This window comes from Leptopilina boulardi, unplaced genomic scaffold (genome assembly GCF_019393585.1).
Source record: "Leptopilina boulardi isolate dan_hultmark-lab unplaced genomic scaffold, ZJU_Lbou_2.1 LbouV2_278, whole genome shotgun sequence".
Taxonomy (NCBI): domain Eukaryota; kingdom Metazoa; phylum Arthropoda; class Insecta; order Hymenoptera; family Figitidae; genus Leptopilina; species Leptopilina boulardi.
The window spans coordinates 1,713,857-1,736,543 of record NW_026137838.1 but is presented as its reverse complement, the minus strand read 5'-3'; the positions used below and the strand labels follow the sequence as shown (position 1 = coordinate 1,736,543).

At 24.2% G+C, this 22,687-nt stretch overlaps 1 protein-coding gene across 1 annotated transcript in view; it reads right to left on the bottom strand.

Moving 5' to 3' along the window:
- Nucleotides 1–22,687, bottom strand: part of LOC127282065 (insulin-like receptor) — a 94,141-nt gene that overhangs the window by 67,140 nt on the left and 4,314 nt on the right. The window contains exon 2 of the mRNA XM_051306137.1: nucleotides 22,213–22,258. The gene's annotated coding sequence lies outside the window, so the exon portion shown is untranslated. The remainder of the gene's footprint in view (nucleotides 1–22,212; nucleotides 22,259–22,687) is intronic.

The window sequence follows — 22,687 nt, the reverse complement described above, 5'->3', positions numbered from 1 at the left end:
AAACTTGTTTTTTCCCTTAATTAGTATTTCTACTAAGTATATTGTAAAATATCTATATATATGTATGTATATATCGGTCTTTTCAAAGCAATTAGGAACGATAATCTAGAAAGTAAATTTTGTGTTAATTGGAATTATCAATTGCAAGCGGTAAATAAATACATCATTCCATAGATATTTCAACGTATGTACATGGTGCATTTATGTACATTTCCTATATCATTATAGTATAAAGACTATTTTTAAATGGACATTAACATTATCAGTTTAGTCTCCTAATGAAGATTGTTTAACGCTTTTTTTTTTTATATTTATAACCCAGCCAATTAGTTACGATAGTTGTAAATATAGTTAATATTGTCCTCCTATTTCCGGTTTCGCACACAAATTACCATCTAATTGTTTTTAACCATATATTATATATATCGGAAAAGAATTTTTCTTTAAAGAAAAAATTTTTTAAGCTTTAAATTGCGGTTTTTATTATTTCCAATATAATTTCGAATATAGGTATAGTGAAAAAAAATTACTTCAATTCAAACTATATTAAATATGAGTATATTATTAATTATATTAATTATATTTTAATATATTGAAAAATATTTACTTGGATTAAATATTTTTTATTTCCCTTTAAAAAATATATTAACCTTGAATTATTTGTATTACACTATATTTAAACCAGATAAATTATAATTAACTATAATTAACTGATTCTAAAAAATAATTTCTTAAAATAATAAATTTTTTTTCAAATAGTTAATAATTTTTCACTGAAATATTTACGTCTAGAAAATATTTATTTGGTTTAAATTCAAATTTAATGGATAATAGAAAAGTAATTTATTTGGATTAAATAATTTTTATTTTGTCGAAATAATTATTTTTATTGTAATATTAATTGTTTTTTCAGTGTAATTTTTATTTTATACCAATAATTTTTTATTTGATCGAAATAATTTTTTTTTTCACCGTATAGGGGAGACCGAGGAGGAAAGTAACAGAGGAGGAAAGTAACAAAGCTTATAACTTTTAAACAAATTATCGGATAGACATGGTTCAAACATATTTTTAGTCGGCACTGTTCCCCCTTCCTCCTCCATAGTGTGTCCGAGCCTGACAGGAAAGGTTAGGTCTGATTCCGGTGTGATGTGCAGAAAAAACGTCAAAAGTAAGTTTTCGTTCAAATTTTCAAAGTCTCGTATTTCTTTAATTTTATTGTTTTTCAAAATGTGCCTTTCGTTATTTTGTAGCCTTATTATCTGTCTTTAAGTTGTGCTTAAACAAACAATTTAACATTTGTGTAGTTTTAACTTTTTTGTTGACATACAAGAAAAAAGCGACCGAGGAGGAAAGTAACACGCTACTTTTCTCCTGTTGTCGATATTGTCCATGTTTTAACTAATGATTGAAGCAAATCGTATTTAATTTTACTAATAACAGAGATTTATTTAAGAAAAACCTGTGATCTAGGTAAGCATAAAATATGTTTAAGAAAAAAAATGAGCTAAATTCATAAAATGTTCGAAATATGTGCTAAATATGTCCCAAATATGTGCCAAATAAGTATAAAGTGTACTTAAACTTTTATGTGTTCCTAATAAAAATATTTCTAATTAATAATAGTCATTAGTCTAAAGAATTTTACATAATTTTATACTGTTACTTTCCTCCTCGGGGGTGAGGAGGAAAGTAACAGATGAAGAGCTTGCGTAAAAGTTATACTGTGAACTGTCAATTTATTATAAATGTTTAATTCAAATTTTATTTAAAAGGTGAATGTCCAAGCTTTCATTTAATATATTGGACAAATTTATCCGACTAATATTTTTAATGCTAGCATAAAAAAACTGATTTTTGTTACTTTCCTCCTCGGTCTCCCCTACCGAAATTAAACACATTTTCCTTGAATGAAAACAATTCCTCTCAGAAGCAACCAAAAAAGTGCAATACCAATCAATCGATACTGCTCGATATATATAATATCGAAAATTATAACGTAAACAAACAACATAATCTCTACTTCCCAACTTTACCGTTTCCCCTCTCTCAAACGGATTTAATTTCGCATCATTCCCCCTAATTGTAACAGTTCATTTCCACTTATTTACACTGAAAAAAATATTTATTTGATTCAAATAATCGGTTACTTGACTATTATTAAATAAATATTTATTGGAACCAAGTATGTATTTACTGGAACCAAATAAATATTTATTGGAACCAAGTAAATATTTACTGGAACTAAATAAATATTTACTTGGTTACAATAAATATTTATTTGGTTCCAGTAAATATTTACTTGGTTCCAATAAATATTTATTTGTTTCTAGTAAATATTTACTTGCTTCCAAAAAATATTTATTTGTTTCTAGTAAATATTTATTTGGTTCCAGTAAATATTTACTTGGTTCCAATAAATATTTATTTGGTTCCAGTAAATATTTACTAGAAACAAATAAATATTTATTGGAACCAAGTAAATATTTACTGGAACCAAGTAAATATTTACAGGAACCAAGTAAATATTTACTGGAACCAAAGAAATATTTACTCGAACCAAGGAAATATTTACTCGAACCAAATAAATATTTACTAGAACCAAATAAATTTTTATTGGAACTAAGTAAATATTTACTGGAACCAAATAAATATTTACTAGAACCAAATAATTTTTATTTCAATTTTCAATTAACAAAATTCTATTTGAACCAATTAATTTCCGTATATTTGAAACAAATATGCATTTAATTGACTTAATTATAACTTGGTTCAAGGAAATATTTATTTGATAATAGTATTATTATGAAATATCTAAAATGTTTTAAAATTATTTGAATCAAATAAATTTTTTTTCTAAATCAAATTTAAAATTTCTTTTTGAGTTATAAAATTTATAAAGTCAAAAGTCGGCTAAAAATGAAAAAAAAAAACGTTTTGCGTGGGAGGACACGGAAAAAAAAATTTGCGAGGGAAGTTTATGCGAAAAAATTGAAGTGAGAGCCTATTCACAAGGGTTGAAGAGAGAGAGAGAAAGAAGGAGAAAAGGGGGTAACAGGGGGGAGGGGGTAAATTGTGAAAAGCAAGTATAAGGGAAAGGGGGTGACGGTAGTAGCAGACGATAAGTGGGAACCTAGACTGAGTGCGGAAAGAGGTGAGGTTCTGCGCGTTCAAGGAGGAAGGGGGAGGGAGGGAGAGAGAGTTGAAGGGTGTTTACCAGAGGGGAGGGGAGTATACAAGCGCGCGTAGCAGTCGTTTCATTCACTATGAACATTCTACTACACGCGGCATATATATATATATACACATATATACATATATGAGTATGTGTATTCGTTTGCTAGTCGACCTCTTGGTTGCCCTCATCCACCAAAAAGAGGTGAGGGGGGGGGGTTGTCTTTCACCCCCCATATACCCCCCACCATTTTCCCAGTCAACCAACCACCACACCCACCCAATTCGCTTACCTCGTCACCTTCCTCCGCAATTGCATGCAATCCGCGCTCACAACCCTCGCAAATATTTCTTTATATATATATATATATATACAATAACATTCGCGAGAGTGTTGCAAAAGTGAATGAATGAACCTTGCCCTATTATAAACAACACTTCTCTTCAAAATTACGAGTATATATATATACTTTTTCAAGGGGAAACGAAATTAGTGAAAATTTCTACTAACTATTTTTAGTTTTTTTTACACTGTGAAACTTTAGTAAACATAAGATTAGTCCCTAAATATGAATTTGACTAACTTTTGACAAATTAATTGAGCCTGAGTTCATTTAATGAATTAGTAACCGTTTGGACTAATTTTTAGTCAAAAATAACTGAATGTAAATTTTTACAGTAATTAGTAATTCTACTAATTGGTTGAAAACTTCTGATTCCTTTAGTAATTATGCTATTTCAATTAGTAAATTTTAAAAAATCAATTAGTAGTTTTTCACTATCGATTAGTATAGTTTTCTGCTATCAATTAATAGTTTTTTTTACTACTAATTGGTAGTTTTCTGCTATCAATTAATAGTTTTTTTACTACTACTAATTGGTAGTTTTCTGCTATCAATTAATAGTTTTTTTACTACTAATTGGTAGTTTTCTACAATCAATTAATAGTTATCTACAATTAATTAGTCGTTTTTTTACTAAAAATGAGCCAAAAGGGAATAATTTAGGTTTAGAGAATTGATATTTTACTACTCTCTAAATCTGAATTAGTGACTCACATTTTGCTTTTGAATTAGTAAAATTTTACTAATTATTAGTAACTATTACTAACAATTAGTAAAATTTTACTAATTCTTAGTAACTTTTACTACCAATTAGTAAAATCTAACTAATTCTAAAGCAAAAAGTGAGTCACTAATTTAAATTAGTAAACATTTTTTACTAATTCAGATTTAGAGTGTAAATTGTTGACTAATTAGCAGTGGAAAACTACTAATTCATTTAGTAAAACTACTATTTTAATTAGTAAACCATAATAAAAAAAATTAGTAGTTTTTTTTTACTATAAATTTGTCATTTTAAACTGAAAATTAGTCAAAAATGACTAGAAAGCCATACTAATTTATTTATTAAGATTACTATTTCAATTAGTATACTTTAATATATAAATGAGTAGTTTTTCACTATCTATTAGTCATTTTTGACTAAAAATTAGTCAAAAATGACTGAAGAATATATTAATTTATTTAGTAAGGTTAATATTTTAATTAGTAAATTTTAATAAATGAATTAGTAGTTTATTTATCAATCAGTAATTTTCTACTATCAATTAGTAGTTTTCTACTATCAATTAGTAGTTTTCTACTATCAATTAGTAGTTTTCTACTATTAATTGGCACTTTTATATTATCAATTAATAGTTTTCTACTATTCATATTAATTTTTTTTTACTTTTATTCTCGAGCTTTCTACTATTAGTTAGTCATTTGACTAAAAATTAATCAAAATGGTTACTAATTCAGGTTGCTAAATTATTGACTAATTATTAGTAAATAAAACTACTGAGTCATTTATTAAAGTTTACTAATTTAAATAGTAATATTACTAATTAGTTGCTTTCTACTAATTATTAGTAAAAAAACCACTAATTAGTTATTTTTGACTAAGAATTAGTCATTTTTTACTAATAATTTACTAGTTTAACGGCTACTAATTCAGTTTTAGAGTAGAATTAAAAAAAAAGATTAGAATTAAATTCTTGTTTTAATACCTCACAATTTTCTATGACTAAAGTAAATGCATTTTGGACCAAAACATTTTTCTTTAGCAATGAAACACGTTATGAACCGGAAGTGCAATATTCCATTTGAGAATAATAATACGTACGAATTTTAGTAGAAGAAGTTTATGGTACACAGAATGAGGGGATTGTAGTACAAAATGGAGATAAATAATACCAAAAACACATTTAATGTGTCTCATTCTTAAAATAAGAAAGCAATATACAAGCACAAAACATTGTATATTTGAAGAAATAATCTCTAGAACTATAAATAGCTAGAAAAAAAGAATAATTATTTAACTAAATACCAAAAAAAAGGATAAAAATCATTTAACTAATGAAAAAAGAAGAAAAAAAATGAAAAATTGTATCGTTCATATATAAAATTAATACGACACCATTTTCCACACACCATGCAAATAATCTCTCATTTTTTTTTATTGAAAATAAGAGAACTTTATAAATAACAGAAAAATTTTTGGTCAAATCGATTTAGTTCCTTGATTTTTCGTCATTTACGTGTTCTCAGCGTGTCTCTCATCGAGGGAATTCGTCCTTGGACAAAACCAGTTGCTCGTGAAAGAAAAATTCGACCCTCACAAAAATTGGGGAGACTAATTTTTGTGGAGGGACGCCAAGAATGAGAGAAGGAAAATAAAAAAAAAAAAGTCGTATTATTATTAAAAGTGATTAACATTAATAATAATTGTTTTCAATTTAATAATTTTGCAAAATTTTAGAAGCAACAGGAGAGAAAAAGAAAAAGTGAGAAAAAAAAAAGTAATGTAAATATAAAAAGGACGTCGCACCTCGGTAAATTTTGCGAGTGGGCTACACACACACAACTCGTCGTAGGTTCAACGTACGAATCAACGAGGCACAGAAGGGGAAATTTCAAAGTGGGGATGAGAGAGAGCAAATGGAGGGGGGAGAAGAAAAGGAAAGAAAATGATGATGGTGAGAGGGGGAGAAGAGAATTTGTCCCTGTGTATATATATATATTCGTGAAAATTTGTGGTGGGGATACGAAACCATGACCAATTTCTCACAAATTTCCCCAACGTTTTACTCCTCCTCAAAACGAGATGCCAACTGAATGGAAGTGGGAATGGTCGATATTCCACTCCCCACTATATAAAATACAATTTTCCCCTCGGACGCTTTCTATCCCCACTTCTATATACAATCTCACTCTTTCTCTCTCTAAACAGTCGTAGCCAATGAGTTATGAGCGTAGGTCTCTTGTATACGTAAAACGTACGACGTAGTAATACGGACACGAGTTATAGAACGATTTGCATTCACGGATTTATTTTTGCCCGCCGTTTTTTTTTTCTTTTTTTTCCTTCACTAACGAAATATTTCATTTTATTTACTTTCTTCACACAAGAATTTACATTTAATTATACTGATTCATTAAGTGCGATAAGATAATTAAATTATACATTAATATTAGGCGAAAAATTTTTCTTGAGAATTATTACATTGTAAGGAAAATTATTTCAAATAATCGGTTATACTTGATTATTATCAAATAAAAATATTTATTTATAATAAATAATTATCGAATCAAATCTTTTCAAATTCAGAAATTATTGGTTTAACTATGATTTAATTGATGAATAAAAATTTAAAAATTAAAAATTATTTGGTTCAAGTAAATATATTTATTTGATAATAGTCAAGTAACCAAGTATTTAAATCGAACAAATTTTTTTTTCAGTGTATTATTATTTTATTGTTACTATTATTTTTTTATTACTATTATTATTATTTTATTGTTAATATTATTTTTTTATTACTATTATTATTATTTTATTGTTACTATTATTTTTTTATTATATTATTATTAATATTTCATAATTTAGAGGCTTTTAATTATTACACTTTTAAATTATTTATGTCAAGTAATTTTTTCTCAATTCATCAAGTAAATTATTCTAAAATTGAATAAAAGGAAAAAAATTATTCCGATGAAAAATTTAATCTATATATGGGACAAAATTATATTTCAATAAATGAAAAATTTCATTCAATAACACACTAATTTAAAAGTATCAAATTGATACCAAAAATATCAAATTGATATAAAAATTTGTATCAATTTGATATTTTTGGTATCAATTTGATACTTTTAATTTTGTGTGAAGAAAAAAATTAACCTAAATTTTTTGGATACTATAAATAAAAATATAATTAACAATTCTATCGATTTTTTAATTGATGTCACTTCTCATTGACATTTCAGTAAACAATGTTTAAATAAAAGTTCAAATATAGAAAATTGACTCTCTTTTTTCCTGTTTGTTTATCAAAAAAAAAAGCGCGTCACGAACATTAACGTCATCATCAAAAACATGAAAACAAATTTAATTTGGTGACGCACATTTTTTTTTTCCTAAATTGTAAAATAAAAAAAAAAAAATTGAAGAAAAAATTTTAGTGTCTTCTGGTGAAATGAGTAATAAGTGGAATGCAAAATTGGTCCATCGTTTTTATATATATATATTGAGAGAGAGAAAAAGAGTGAGAGAGTGAGAGAGAGCGATAAACGAGTAAATTAAGAGAAGGTTTATTTAAGTCTCGGGGAAAAAATATTTCTGAAATGCAAATCAACTTGACTGTATTACACCATTTTGATAAAATTATGCAAAGGAGGCGTGAGAGCGCTTGAGAAGTCTCTGCACGAAAACGGTAAAAGGAGTAAATTCGCAGCTTAAAGTTGGCAATGCTCCCAGACAAAAAAGGAGTTAGTTAGACGCAACTTATTTCACAGTGTATCAATATTCAACTGTTTCAAAAATAAGGACCAAATTATAAACGATACGATAATTAATAAACAATAATAAAAAAATAATAAAATTAAAAAAAATTTAAAAAAATAAAATAATAATAATAATAAAATTAAAAAAAATAAAATAATAATAATAATAAAATTAAAAAAAATAAAATAAAATAATAATAATAATAAAATTTAAAAAAATAAAATAATAATAAAAGAAAAAAGAATATTTTGAAAAAACAGGAAAAATTTATTTTAGATTTCACAAAATGTGATATTGAAAACCTCTCTCTCTCTCTCTCTCTATTAGAATGAAATGTCATCTATTTTAATTGTCACTGCGCACGTAATTGTTAACATTCTTGAATGATATTTTATAAAGAGTTTAATTTAAGTGAAAATGTAATGCAAAGGTTATAAAGTCATTCTTAAAAGGCATTTAAATTTACAACAGTGCCCCCAGAGTAAGTGGGACACTCTCTTATTGCTAATGACCCACTTTTTTTTTTTTTAAAGTATTTTTATCAATAATTTATAAAATGAACAGATAATTTAAATTGGATGAATGTTAATTATATCCAAAAAATGTATTTCACGAATGTTAATGAAAAAAAAAAAATACATTTCTGTATTATCAATTTCCAATAAATTATAAATTTCAAGCACGTGAAATATTTAAAAAAAAAAAAAATTTTAATAACTTTATATTAAGAAAAAATTTTTTAATTAATTTTGACTTTTTTTAAATGAAATATTTTTTTTTTTACCAAAAATTACGATAAAAAAAATTTTTTACTATTAATAATTTATAAATTGTTTTTATTAGTCATTGATTCGTGCGTTTATTAGTTAGGCGCCAGAAAAATGAGTGGTAATTAATATAAACGTTAATTGAAATATGTGTGCTTCGAATACTAAAATCGAATGTAATTGAATATTAACAGTTGACGTCTTTATGCAGCTGACAATTTGTTTTTTTTATATATATTAATTATATGTACGATAAAGTATATTTATTATCCACGATTTATCACTTTAACTGTATTATTGGCTCATTATACAAAAAATTAGAATAACAATATCAAAAAAAAAAAAAGAAAAATAAACAGTGCAAAATGAAAACGATAAATATTATTTTCATTATAATAATTATATGCAAATTAATCATGAAAATTTAAATAAAAATTCATAATTTTAAATAACTTCTGTATTAAATATAGAAAATATTTATTTATTAAATTTGATATTAAATATAGAAAATATTTAATAATAATTAAGTAAAATTTGCATTTTTCCAATAGAGAAAATTGGGAAAAAAAATTTCTATAAAAACGCCTTTTAACACGAAGGATATTATGAAAAAAAAAAAAAAAAAAAAAAAAAACGTAAAATATTGGACGTGATCTATCACAATTAATGCTTATCAATATTGAAAAAAGTCAATGTGTGAAGATCTACACTCTAGAAAACGGGATATGTATCTAATGAAATATGTGCAATTTAAAACTCGTTTTGCAACATTTTTGATTTATCATTGAAAATGTTATAAATGTCCTAGATGACAATTCATTCATACCTTTCTTTTTACACATAATTTCTCATTTTAATCAATATAATAAAACGCTGGTTCAATACTAGTTTATGATAAAACATATAATTTATTTTATCAAATATTTTTTTTTCACCAAAAAATTACAAATTTTATTATAATAAAAATTTCCTAATCTTATTATATTTCAATATTAATAATAATAATAATATAAGAAAATTATACAGGCCTCGGATCGACTTAAAGGCACAAAAAAAGTCGTTTTAGTCGATTTATGTTAAAAAAAAGTCGAAAAAGTCGATTTCTTTTTTTTTTAAACAAAAAAAGTTTTACAGATTTTCAAATAAAAATTTTTTTTTTAAATAATAATAATTTTAGAAGAATTATAAAGTTGAAATTTTTAGAAATAATTGAATTTCAAAAGATTTTGTTAATTTTCAGACAATAATTAAATTTTACAGAATTAAAAATAATTTATTAAATAATTTCAGATAACATTTTTTTAAAGTAATAATTGAATTTTCAACGATTTATAATTGAGATTTTTGACATTAATTGAACTTCAAGTGATTTTTAATTAAAAAATGGTTTCAGATAATTGAATTTTCGAATAATATTATGAAAATAGTTAAAGATAATTGAATTTCATAAGAGAGTTATAATTGAAATTATTAAATTTCAAACAATTTTAGATGGTAAATTTTAAAAGCTTTTAAATTGAAATTTTTGAAAATAATTGAATTTCAATTGAAATTTTGAATAATAATTTAATTATAGTTGATTTTAGATTTAAAATATTGATAATAAATAATTTTGAATTTAAATTTTTGAGAATAATTGAATTTTAGTTGATTTTGAATTGAAAATTTTGAAAATAATTGAATTTTAGTTGATTTTGGATTGAAATTTTGGAAAATAATTGAATTTTACTTGATTTTGAATGGAAATTTTGGAAAATTTGTTGAATTTTAAAAGATTTTTAATTGAAAATTTTGTAAATAATTGAATTTCAAATTGAAATTTTGGAAAATAATTTAATTTCAAAAGATTGTATTAATTTTCAGACAATAATTATTATAATAAGAGAAATTTCTAATAATTTCTGTTGATGAAGAATTTATTAGAATTTTTTGGTAATTTTAATTTTGTTAATTTTTTTTAAATTATATACAATGATTAAATTTCATAAAAATTTTAATTGAAAAATAGTTTAAAATAATTGAATTTGTAATAAATTCCATTAAAATTATTAAAAATAATTAATTTAGTGAAGAGTTTTAGTTAAAAATTTGTTAAATAATTAAAATAAAGAAGATCTGAAGAAGATCTGCATTTTATACAAAAAAAAATCGTAATTTATTCAAAAAAAAAATTTTTTAAATGTAAAAAAAAGTCTAAAAAGTCGCATTTTATTAAAATAAGTCGAAAAAAGTCGGAAATAGTCGAAAAATTCGTATAATCCGAGGCCTGATTAAAATAAAAAAATTTTTTTTATTAATAATTATTTTTTTATATGTAAATTGAAAGGATGAATGTATATATATATTGCGATTCAATTAAACCCGCGAAAGAATTTCAATAAAAAGAAAAAGACACAAACACACATATATACAAGTTAATGGGATCGTGAGAGAGAGAGAGAGAAAGATATATAAACAGTGTTGTGAGAAAAATAAAAAAAAAAAAAAAAAGGGTTGATGGAAATTGAGAGCCACTGCTGTCTGAGGGTGGTTGAGTGAACCAGGGCGTGGGTGGATTATGCAAGTGGTGGGGTGAAGGGTTAGGCAAGGAAGTACGATACTACGCCGCAGTGTAGAAGGGGCGGTCGATCGATTCCGGCCAAAACATTGCCACATGCCTAGCCCGCAAGCTACGTCTGAATGTCTCATAACCACTCCTAAAGCTCGTAGTCGTACGCGAGCGACACTTGAGATTTTTTACTATACACAGAATCCAGCTTACTAAGAGAGAAAAAAAAACACTCAAATTTTATTTTCATCTCAATTTAAAAAATTAAATACCATTACTTCTAATACTCTCTAAATCTGAATTAGTAAAAATTAACTATAATAATTTCCGTATTCATTCATTCATTCCGTCTGTCCACACTTGAAGTTAGTCGTATTTTGTTCCTTTTGTTTTTCTAAAATTTTGACAATTCTTGATTTCGTAATATTTTATGGTTAACACGACGGATATTTTTATTCATCGCCATTAATTAAGTCATATACTAAGTGACAGTTTAAAGTAAAAGAAAAATATTGTTCATTGTGTGCAGCACCAGTATATTTCCTACTTGGTATTTATAGAAAAAAAAGTTTCAATTATAATATAATTTTTATTATTATTTATAAATATATTATATTATATATACATTTTTTTAAATATAATGATTATTACAGATAATTAGAACATTTTAACTTATAATTATTATTTATCTTTCATTATTTTTTCATTATTCATTATTATTTATTATAAATTATTATTCATAAATTTATTATTATTAATTTGTTTTTATTATTAATTATTAAATTGTTATATTTTTTTATCTATAAACAATATAAAAATAGTTTGCTTTTTTAAAAAATTTTCAATTTGATTTTAATTTTTAATTTAAGTTTAAAGTTTAAAACATTACAAATTTTTTTTAGGTTTTATTTTTTCAAAATTTTTAAATATTTTTTAATTGCTTACTACTTTTTAAAATATAATTAATAATTTTCAGTTAATTTAAATTTCTTTTTGATTACATAATTTTTTAATATTTATTAATTATCAGTTAATTAAATTTTTTGAAAAAAAAACATAAATTTAAAATTTTTATTTGCAACGAAATATTTATAGAAAATACAAAAAAATATTTAGCATAACTAATTTTTTGTAATTTGAAAGATTATAAAAAATTCATCGAACATTGACTTTATCAAAAATATTTATTTCTAAAATTTTAATATTTATATTTTAAAATTTTTACTTTAATTTATTTATTTATATAACATCAAACTCATTTTTTTCTGTGTATAAATAAATGATAACGTGAAAATTAGAAATATACCTATTATTAATTTAATACTCCACTGATGCAGAATTATTATTATTATTATTATTATTATTATTATTATTATTAATATTATTATTATTTTAAAATAACCAGTGCAATTAAAGTTGGACGCGCGCTTGCGCGCGTGTAATTTTGCTAGTGTTTACTAATTTGAATTAATGACTCACTTTTTGTTTCTGAATTAGTAAAATTTTACTAATTTATTAGTAACTTTTACTATAAAAATTAGTAAAATTTAACTAATTCTAAAGCAAAAAGTGAGTCACTAGTCTAATTTAGTAAAGATTTTTACTAATTCAGATTTACACTGAAAAAAAAATTTATTTGATTCAAATACTCCATTACTTGACTATTATCAAATAAATATTTATTTGAATCAAATAATTATTATTTGAGTCAATTAAATGGTATTTGTTTCAAATACAGAAATTATTGGTTCAAATACAATTTATTTAATTCAAATAAAAATAATATTTGGTTCAAATAAATATTTATTTGATAATACTCAAGTAATCGAGTATTTGAATCAAATAAATTTTTTTTTCAGTGTAGAGAGTAATTTTTTTCACAATAACAATTATTGTCTAAATTATTATTATTATTAATAATAAATATAATAAATATAATAAAGATTAATATAATTAACATAATTATATAATAATTATTACAATAATTTATTGATAATATAATAATAATAATTACACTGTAAAAAGAAAGTCTTATTTTAAGGCCGAAAAGAGGTCTTATTTTAAGAGGCAACATTTTTAAGACAGCCCTTGCTGAATCTAAGCAATGAATTTAAATTTGAATTTAAATACATTAAAATACTAGTACTGCTGAATTTAAAACTCATCTTAAAATAAGATTTACTTTTTACAGTATAATATAAATTATTATTAATAAAAAGATATTTTCAATAACAAAAAAAATGCATTTTTTTCAGTTTTATAGTTCCATAAACTAATTTTGTTTAATATAACCAGCAATATTCATCAAATCTATATATATATGCATTTGAAATTGCAGTTTGAAAAGAAATAAAATTGTACTGTTTCCCTATTTTTCTCGAGCTATATATATGTATATGCGAAACAAACAAGCAACGATTTTTAAATGCTTCGGAGAATATACTTTGTAAACACGTGCACATTGTGAAAAGAAAAAAAAAAAAAAATACCATGTCATTATTTTGTGACTGTGTGTTATCCATTGAAAATGAAAAATAAAATAAGGTAATCTTATAACAGACGCACGCGGTTTAAATTTTGAAATATATATAATTTTATGTATATTTATTCTTTCTCTCTTTCTAATACAATCATTTCTGACAATCATTGAAACTTGTCTTTTTTTTTTGCTGAGAAAAAAAAAAATTCGAATATATTTTACGTAAATATATAGTTCCAGTTTTTCAATGATTATTTCGTATTTGAGAGAAAACTATTTTCTATATATATATATATATAATTAATTGAATTGCATTTACATAAATAATGTCGGACTGTTCGTTCACCTCTCGAGAGAGGTGTAATTATCAGAAAGTGGAGTAGCTATATATACCGTGAGATAAGATGTTTAGGAATTTAGACCTGCACCTTCTGGAACCGAAAAACGTCTGTCAAGTTGACAACGTTCCCCGAGCGACAAATCACGTTGCTCTCAGAACCAGAAAATCACTTCCAGAACGACATTTTGTCTTATATGAGATAGAAAGAGAGATATATATAGAGAGCGAAAGAAAATCGTCCAATCTCGCAAAATTAATCTCCTATATATACTTTTTATAAAACTTCAATTTTCTAAAACGATTATATCCTAATCAGAATATATCTTAATGGCGAAGAAAAATAATTTATCTAAACCAGTATAATCATTCCCGTTTTATTGGAAATTCGATCCCAAAAAAAAAATGGCAAAAATTTATTATTTTCATCTAACGTGAAAGTTTGCAAAAAAAAATATTTTCCACTATTTTTAATTTTTCTTTCATAGAAATTTTTTTGTTTATTATTATTATTACTATTATTATTATTAATATTATTTAAAAAATTATTATTAGTGTTGGTATTATTTTTATTATTATTATTATTATTATTATTATTATTACTATTATTATTATTATTTGTTTTTATTTATTAATAATAAATTATTAATTCATGTATATTAATTTATTAATGAATTATTATTCTATGAGCAATAATATTTCATTCAGGTGGAAGTGAAAAAAGTTGCAAAATTCATTCATCAACACCATTATCATCAATGAAATCAACGCAGAGTTACAAGTACAAGTGTCATGATAATGACGTACAATGCAACCCTGCAATACAGTACTGATCTTAAGGACGGATATTCGTTCCACTACAAATATTAAACAATTAACATCTAATTATTAATGAAGGCTACATGCGAAGCAAAACTTATTATTGTTATTATATTCTTACGTGTGACATTCTAACCGAGTTTAAAGACACACTTTTTAACGAAGCTGAAGTACGCAACGTTTGTATAAACGATTTTTAAAGAAATAATTTTTTAAAATGAAAAATTCTATAATTTTTTGCCTAAAAAATATTTCTTGTAGTTTTCATTAATCAACAAATTATAAAAATAAATAAATAAATAAAAATAAATAAATATAATAAATTTTTTATTTTTTAAGCAAAAAATTATAGAATTTTTCATTTTAAAAAATTATTTCTTTAAAAATCGTTTATATAAACATTGCGTACTTCAGCTTCGTCTTTTTATATTGCGAAACATATATTCATCTAAAAAAAGAAACTATTTTCATTCAAATAATTTAATAATTAAATATTTATTAATGAATTAATATAAAATATAAATGGAAGAAAAAAATTTTTTTTTAAATAAATAAATTTTCAAATTTTTTAAATATTGTTGATTTTTAATATTATTAAATAATAAACCGGTAATTCGTGTCATATAAACATACTTGTTGTAAAATTAAATTAAACATGGAACTAATTAGAAAATCCGAGTAGAGATAATAAAATTCAAATGAAATTTTCAAATTGGATATACAAAGTAACATTTTGCGTATTATAATTAAAAATATTGTTTCAATTTTTAAAAAAATATTTTTTCAATATTTTTTAAAATATTTTTTCAATATTTTTTAAAATATTTTTTTAATATTGTTTGTTTTAATATTATTTGTTTGTTTAATATTCTTTTTTAATTTTTATATTATATAAATTTAAACAAATTTTCTAAACAAAGACATTAAGTGAAAATTTTTAATTATGCGTATGAAAACAGCATTTCTTTTTTTTTTTACTTTATATAAAGCGCACTATTTATACAAACAATGTAAAATTAGTTTTAATTAAAACAAATAAAAGCGACAAAGTGCAGAGGAGAACAATAAAAATGCATTTTAAGAAAGCTTTCGTTACACAGCGAATAAAAATAAATTTTCTAAATTCTAACTAAAAATATCCAATTATTAATTTACATTATTCCATTGCTATTAAAATAAACACGAAAAAATATGTAATTTGAAAAAGAAAACAATTTTTATTTATTTCCAAAAAAATAAAAATTCATTTAATAAACTATTATTTCAACAAAAATAATTAATATTTACTATTTTTTTTAAATTAGATAAATAAATGATTAATATTAATTAATAATTATAATAATTTATTATTAATATTAATAAATACCTAATTAATATTAATATAACAATTTATATTAACTAATTATTAATTATATAATAACTAATTATAAGAAAAATTGTATCGTTAATATAATAATTCATTGAAATGATTAGTAATTGAAATAAAAATAATTAATTTAAAACTAATTGCGATACAAACAATAAAATATTTTTGTAGTACAATTTAATAAGGATTTTAATAAATTTAAACGATAATTATAATGCAAAATTGTCAATTCTAATTCAAATAGAAATTAAATTGAAAAAAAAAATAAAAACAATATTCGTGCAAAATCACAATTTTTTTTTTCACTGTATTGTCGCTTATCTTGTAAAACCAATAGAAAGCAGTAAATAACCAACTATATAGAAAGAAATAACTATAATTGAAGGTAGTCAAGGTGCAATAATTTTGCGAATTTATCTCCAACCTCGAGATAGAGAGAGTGAGTGAGAGAAGGAAAGAGAGTGAGAAATTCAGCGAGGATGCCGGCGTCGAATCTCGCGGAAACTTCCTTCCTTCCTTCTTGTATATAACAGGAACGCGCGCGAGAATCTCCGGTGTGCTGTTATAAAGGTGGTTTTTCGCGTCGCACTTTTCTTTTTTTCTTACACAACGACAGAGAAAGAAAAACATACAGAAAGAAAGAAAAAGAAACAAGAAAGATTAGAAAAGAAAATAAAAAAAAAAGTAAATCTTCGGATGCTGTTAGAAGCCGATAAAAGAACACCCAGAGTGTGTTATCTCAAACAATAAGGTGAGAGAAAAAAAACGAAAAAATTCACAATAAATATAACAATATTGTCCTAATAAATTTATTTCTATAAAAGGGTTTTATTATTTTGCACTTTGTATATATATATTTATATTTTTATATATATAACAATAATAATAATAATAATATTTGAGCCTATATGGCGACAAGAGAGAAGTCAAGATATAATAATAAGGAAGGCATGCGCCGCGCCTTTCCCAGAAGCGAACTGCGGGTGCGGATGTCGTGTACGTTGAGGGTGGAAATACGAATGGAGGGGTAAGAAAGTGCGCAGTAAGGAAAGGATGGGCACTATGATCCCCCACTTTCACCCCCTCGACCCCCTCACTCAAAACCATCCCCCTTTCATCCCCAATCGACCACCCCCGCGTGCATTACCTACACACACACACAATATTATACAACTTCGTGTCCTGTATATATGTTACTATTATTCTTTATTTTGATAAGAAAAAAAATATATTTTTTATAATTTTTTTTATAATTTTATAATTTTTTATAATTTCAAAAATTTGGTACTTTTTTTTGTAAATAAATTTTTCTATATATCATATTTAATTACACTGGAAAAAATTTATTTGATTCAAATAATCGGTTACTTTATTATAAAATAAATATTAACTTGAACTGAATAATTTTTATTTGAATTAAATAAACGCTATTTGTTTCAAATACAGAAATTATTGGTTCCCACTTGGAAATATTCCCCCGGAAAGTGCCCCCTGGAGGTTCTATCAGAATTCCGCCGGAACTTCCAACGTAATTCCGTCGGAATTCCATCGGAGTTCCAAAGAATTTTCGATGGGATTCCGACGGAGTTCCAACGGAATTAGGACGGAATTCCGATTAATTTTTTTCAAAATTTTTAGAGTCCTAATTCCAACGTAATTCCGTCGGAATTCCATCGGAGTTCCAAAAAATTTCCAATGGGATTCCGACGAAGTTCAAACGGAATTAGGACGGAATTCCAATTAATTTTTTTCAAAATTTTTAGAGTCCTAATTCCGTTGGAACTCCGTCGGAATCCCATCGGAAATTTTTTTGAAACTCCGATGGAATTCCGACGGAATTACGTTGGAATTAGGACTCTAAAAATTTTGAAAAAAATTAATCGGAATTCCGTCCTAATCCCGTTTGAACTCCGTCGGAATCCCATCGAAAATTCTTTGGAACTCCGATGGAATTCCGACGGAATTACGTTGTAAGTTCCGGCGGAATTCTGATAGAACCTCCAGGGGTCACTTTCCGGGGAATCTTTCCAGTTTAAATACAATTTATTTGATTCAAATAAAAATTCTTTGGTTCAAGTAAAAAATTTTAGTTCAATCATTTCAGATAATTGAAATTATAATTTTATATAGAACTTATAATTTATTTAATTTATAAATCAGTTGACTATTAACAAATAAATGTCTTCTTGAATCAAGTAAATATTGACTTCAATAAAATTGTATTTGAATTAAATAATTAAATTAATTTAATTGTAATTTGGACCAATAATTTCTATTATTTGAAACAAATATTTAATAAATTGATATAATAATTATTAAATACAAATAAATATTTATTTATCTTTTATTTGGTTCAATTAAATTCGTTCAAAAATTATTTTTAAAATAAATAAAATAATAAATTATTATAGAAAAAATAGTAAATTTGGTCTTTGGTTGAATAAAACTTTTCTCTCAGTGAACTAATTTAAACAATTTTAGCTATTTATGCAAAACCACCACTCTATGAAATATAATCGAAAACTCGTTTTACTTGATTTGATTTATCACTGAAAGTATGCAAAATATTATACATAGATAATTTATTTTCCTTTTGCATAATTTCTCTTTTAAACTGTTACAGTGATGAAATCATTTTCTTATCACGTGTAATTAATGTTCGAACGACGACAAAATTTAAATCAAACCTTCTTCCTATAATAATAATAATAATAATAAATTTGCCTACATCATAAATATATTTCACCACTTTTACTGCTCTTTCAAATAAAAAGAAATAGAAAAAAAGTTTTTTAATTTTTCTCGAATATTATTTATTTTTTTTTTTGGTGACAAACTTCAAATGAAAAAAATAATAATAATAAAAAAAAGAAGTGTTAGAACGTGGAAATTTTTTTTTTTTTACATAAAACAAGAGTATTTGCGTCTTATTATCAGAGGGAGAAATAAAAGAAAATGATGGAGCAACTGATAGGGTTCATGGGAGGCAGACGTTATAGCCGGCAGACAGACAGTTATTAACTTCGTGCGAGTTCGCTAAAGCGTCTAATGTAAAATATCTCCTCAGGACGCACGAGCGCGAAACATACGTGATACGTGTGCATATAGTAGTAGTACGACCAATAATAAACACAAACGCGACCAAGAACGTCCGCTTATGAGAGAAAGAGAGAGAGAGAGAAACTGCTTCTTTTTTTTACCGAAACACGCAAACCTATTTTACGCCGGTAAACAATATTTGCAATATGCAATTTTCTCTAGGGTTAAACTGTCGCTAAAAATTTATTCCTAGAAAATTGCTTTCTATCGATTTCTTTCCCCAGGGTGTGCTGAGAAACTTCTCTATACAAATCAATATACGTATACAATAAATATTTATAATTTTTTATAATTAAATTTTTTTTTTTTTTTGAAAATTATGGTATTTATTTATTAAATAGGATGGAAATTTTTTTTTTTCGATAAAATTTTTATAATAAAAATAAAATTTTTTATTAATCTATTATATTTCTTTTACTGCACAAATTTAACTAAGTAAATTCTATTTTATAACAATTTTAATTTATTTATTACTATTTATTTTTATAATTATTTATAATTAAAAAAATTTCCATGAAAAAGTGAACAAGTACGTACGTCACGATGACTAAATTTGTCTGTAAATTTTTTTTTCAAATTATTATAAAATAAAAATTAGAAACGTATTTAATAGAATTTTTTATTTTATAAAAATTTGGTTTTTCAGGGTGTCTATTAAAAATCTGAATTAAAGTTCCAAGACTTTTACAGGACAAATTTCTTATTTTTCCAGTATATTAAATTCGATGACCTTAAGAAATAAAAAAATTTTTAGTTTAACTATTCACAGAAAATTATAAGGTATTAAAATAAACTGCAACGCTTATTATTTTAATCCAATTTTGCTTATTTTAATACCAAAATGGATTAAAATAAGCAAAATTGGATTAAAATAATAAGCGTTGAAGCTTATTTTAATGCCTTTTAATTTTCTGTGTTGTTTTCAGAAATTTAATTAAAAAATTAATTAATTAGGTACTTAAGTAAATTTCCATTTTACTTATTTTAATGAATTTTTTTTTAACATGATTGACAAAATTATAAATTTTTGAAAATTTAAAAGCAAAATATAAAAAATTCAAGGACAAAAATTAAAATTCCAGGACTTTCAAGGACATTTCCATAGGACTAGTAGACACCCTGTTTTTGGTCACCGTGACCCAGGCACAAAAAATTCGTGGAAATGTCGAATTTATTTATAATTATTTATTTCCAAATCAAAATTGTTGATGAAAATATTTTTTTTTTGTTTAAAAAAATAAAAAAAAATCAATCTATATATAAACATATTTTCAACATTCAATTTTTTTTTGTGTAATAAATAATTAAATACAAAGAAGTGTTGATTAAATTTTACTTGAACTCTAAATTTAAAATTTTGGCCTGGAAATATATAAAATGAGCTCAAGGCAAACAGACTGTCTGAATTATTAAAAAAAAATTCCATTCATGAAAATTTTTCAATTGTATTTTTTTGATATATAATTATAACATAATAATAATAATAATAATAATAAATTTATAGCAGTAATATAAACAAAATTTATATAAATAATAACGAAGCTGAAGTACGCAATGTATATATAAACGATTTTTAAAGAAATAATTTTTTAAAATAAAAAATTCTTTAATTTTTTGCCTAAAAATTATTTTTTTATAATTTGTTGATTAATAAAAACTACAAGAAATATTTTTTCGACAAAAAATTATAGAATTTTTCATTTTAAAAAATTAATTCTTTAAAAATCGTTTATATAAACGTTGGGTACTTCAGCTTCGTTAATAAAATAATAAATTTATATCAACAATGTAAGTAATTTATCCATATATAAATAAAAAATAATAATTTTTACATTCTCATCATATCTCTCATTTTATAATATAATAATATTAATTATTAATTATTATTATTAATTAAGTAGAGCGGAGCTCTTCTGTCAAAAAAATGTAAATATTATATGCAGAATAATTAATAAAAATTTAATTAATTAATTAAATAATAATAATTGAATTAATAATTATAATATATTTTAAATATTATCATAAAATATATTAATTTTATTTATATTGATTTGTATATAATTTGCAACAGCAACAGAATATCCTTAGAATAATATAATAGTTGATATAAAATCACAAGTCTTTTGATCCAAATTCAAAAAATCGATAATATAATAAAATTTCGAATTTGGATAATAAAAATAGCATAAAAAAACCGAATGATTATATATATATATATATATAAAAGTATATAAGCCGTTCAAATATATGTATATATATACGCGCGCCTATAAACTGTGACGCGAGATACATCGCCTCCTGTTTCATAGCGATAAGAGCCAATTCGCGGACCAACCTTATACGTCATATCGGAGCGAGAGAGAGAGAGAGAGCAAGTATAGTAAATGTTGAGAGGGTGTTGTTGGCCTCCGAAGCGAATTCGTTAACAAAACTTTGTACCGCCGCGGTAACCAGACAATTTATAGCCACCACAAAACGTGCGAGGGATGATAGCACCACCACCAGAGCTTTAGCAAAAGGACCATTAATCGAAGGGAGGAGGGGGGGGGCAAGAATATGTCTATACAATATAAACACACTCATAAAAATACCTTTTATATTAATAAAATATAAACAAAACGAGGCACGATAACGTAAGCAATTATTAATCATCAATAAAAAAAACAAAAATTATAATCCCCTTCCCTGAATATATTATTTTCATTATTGCTCCTAATTAATTTTCCAAAACAAAAATAATAGTAATAATAATAGTAACAATAAAATTAATATTACAATACATATTTAAATTCTTACCTTGACGTAGAAAATCCTCCTAGATAAATCCATACTGAGAATGAATCTGAAACAAAAAAAAAATATTTTGAAAATAAGTTAGGACTTGTATATATTTATAGGATCCATAGAGAGCATGGTACGCGCCATAAGTAAAAGTGACGGAGAATCGAGATGGAGACAAAGAGAGTGGAAGTGAGACAGAGAGAAAGAGAGAGAAAAAGAAAGATGAAAGGAGGCACAACAAGAGAGTTGAGAGAGCGTGAGAGAAGAGACTTCGGTGGGGATGAGCAAAGAGAAAGATTCAAATTTCAAATATGGCGCGGCGGTGCTGCTTGACTGTGGAATGCGGTTGTTACACGGTTGTTATAAGTGTATAGTATATATATATATACACTATAGCAAGACATTTATTTTACGGCTTTGTTCCCATTGACGAGAAATTTTTCACTCTTGTTTTTATATACTATATATATAATATACAACAGACACATGT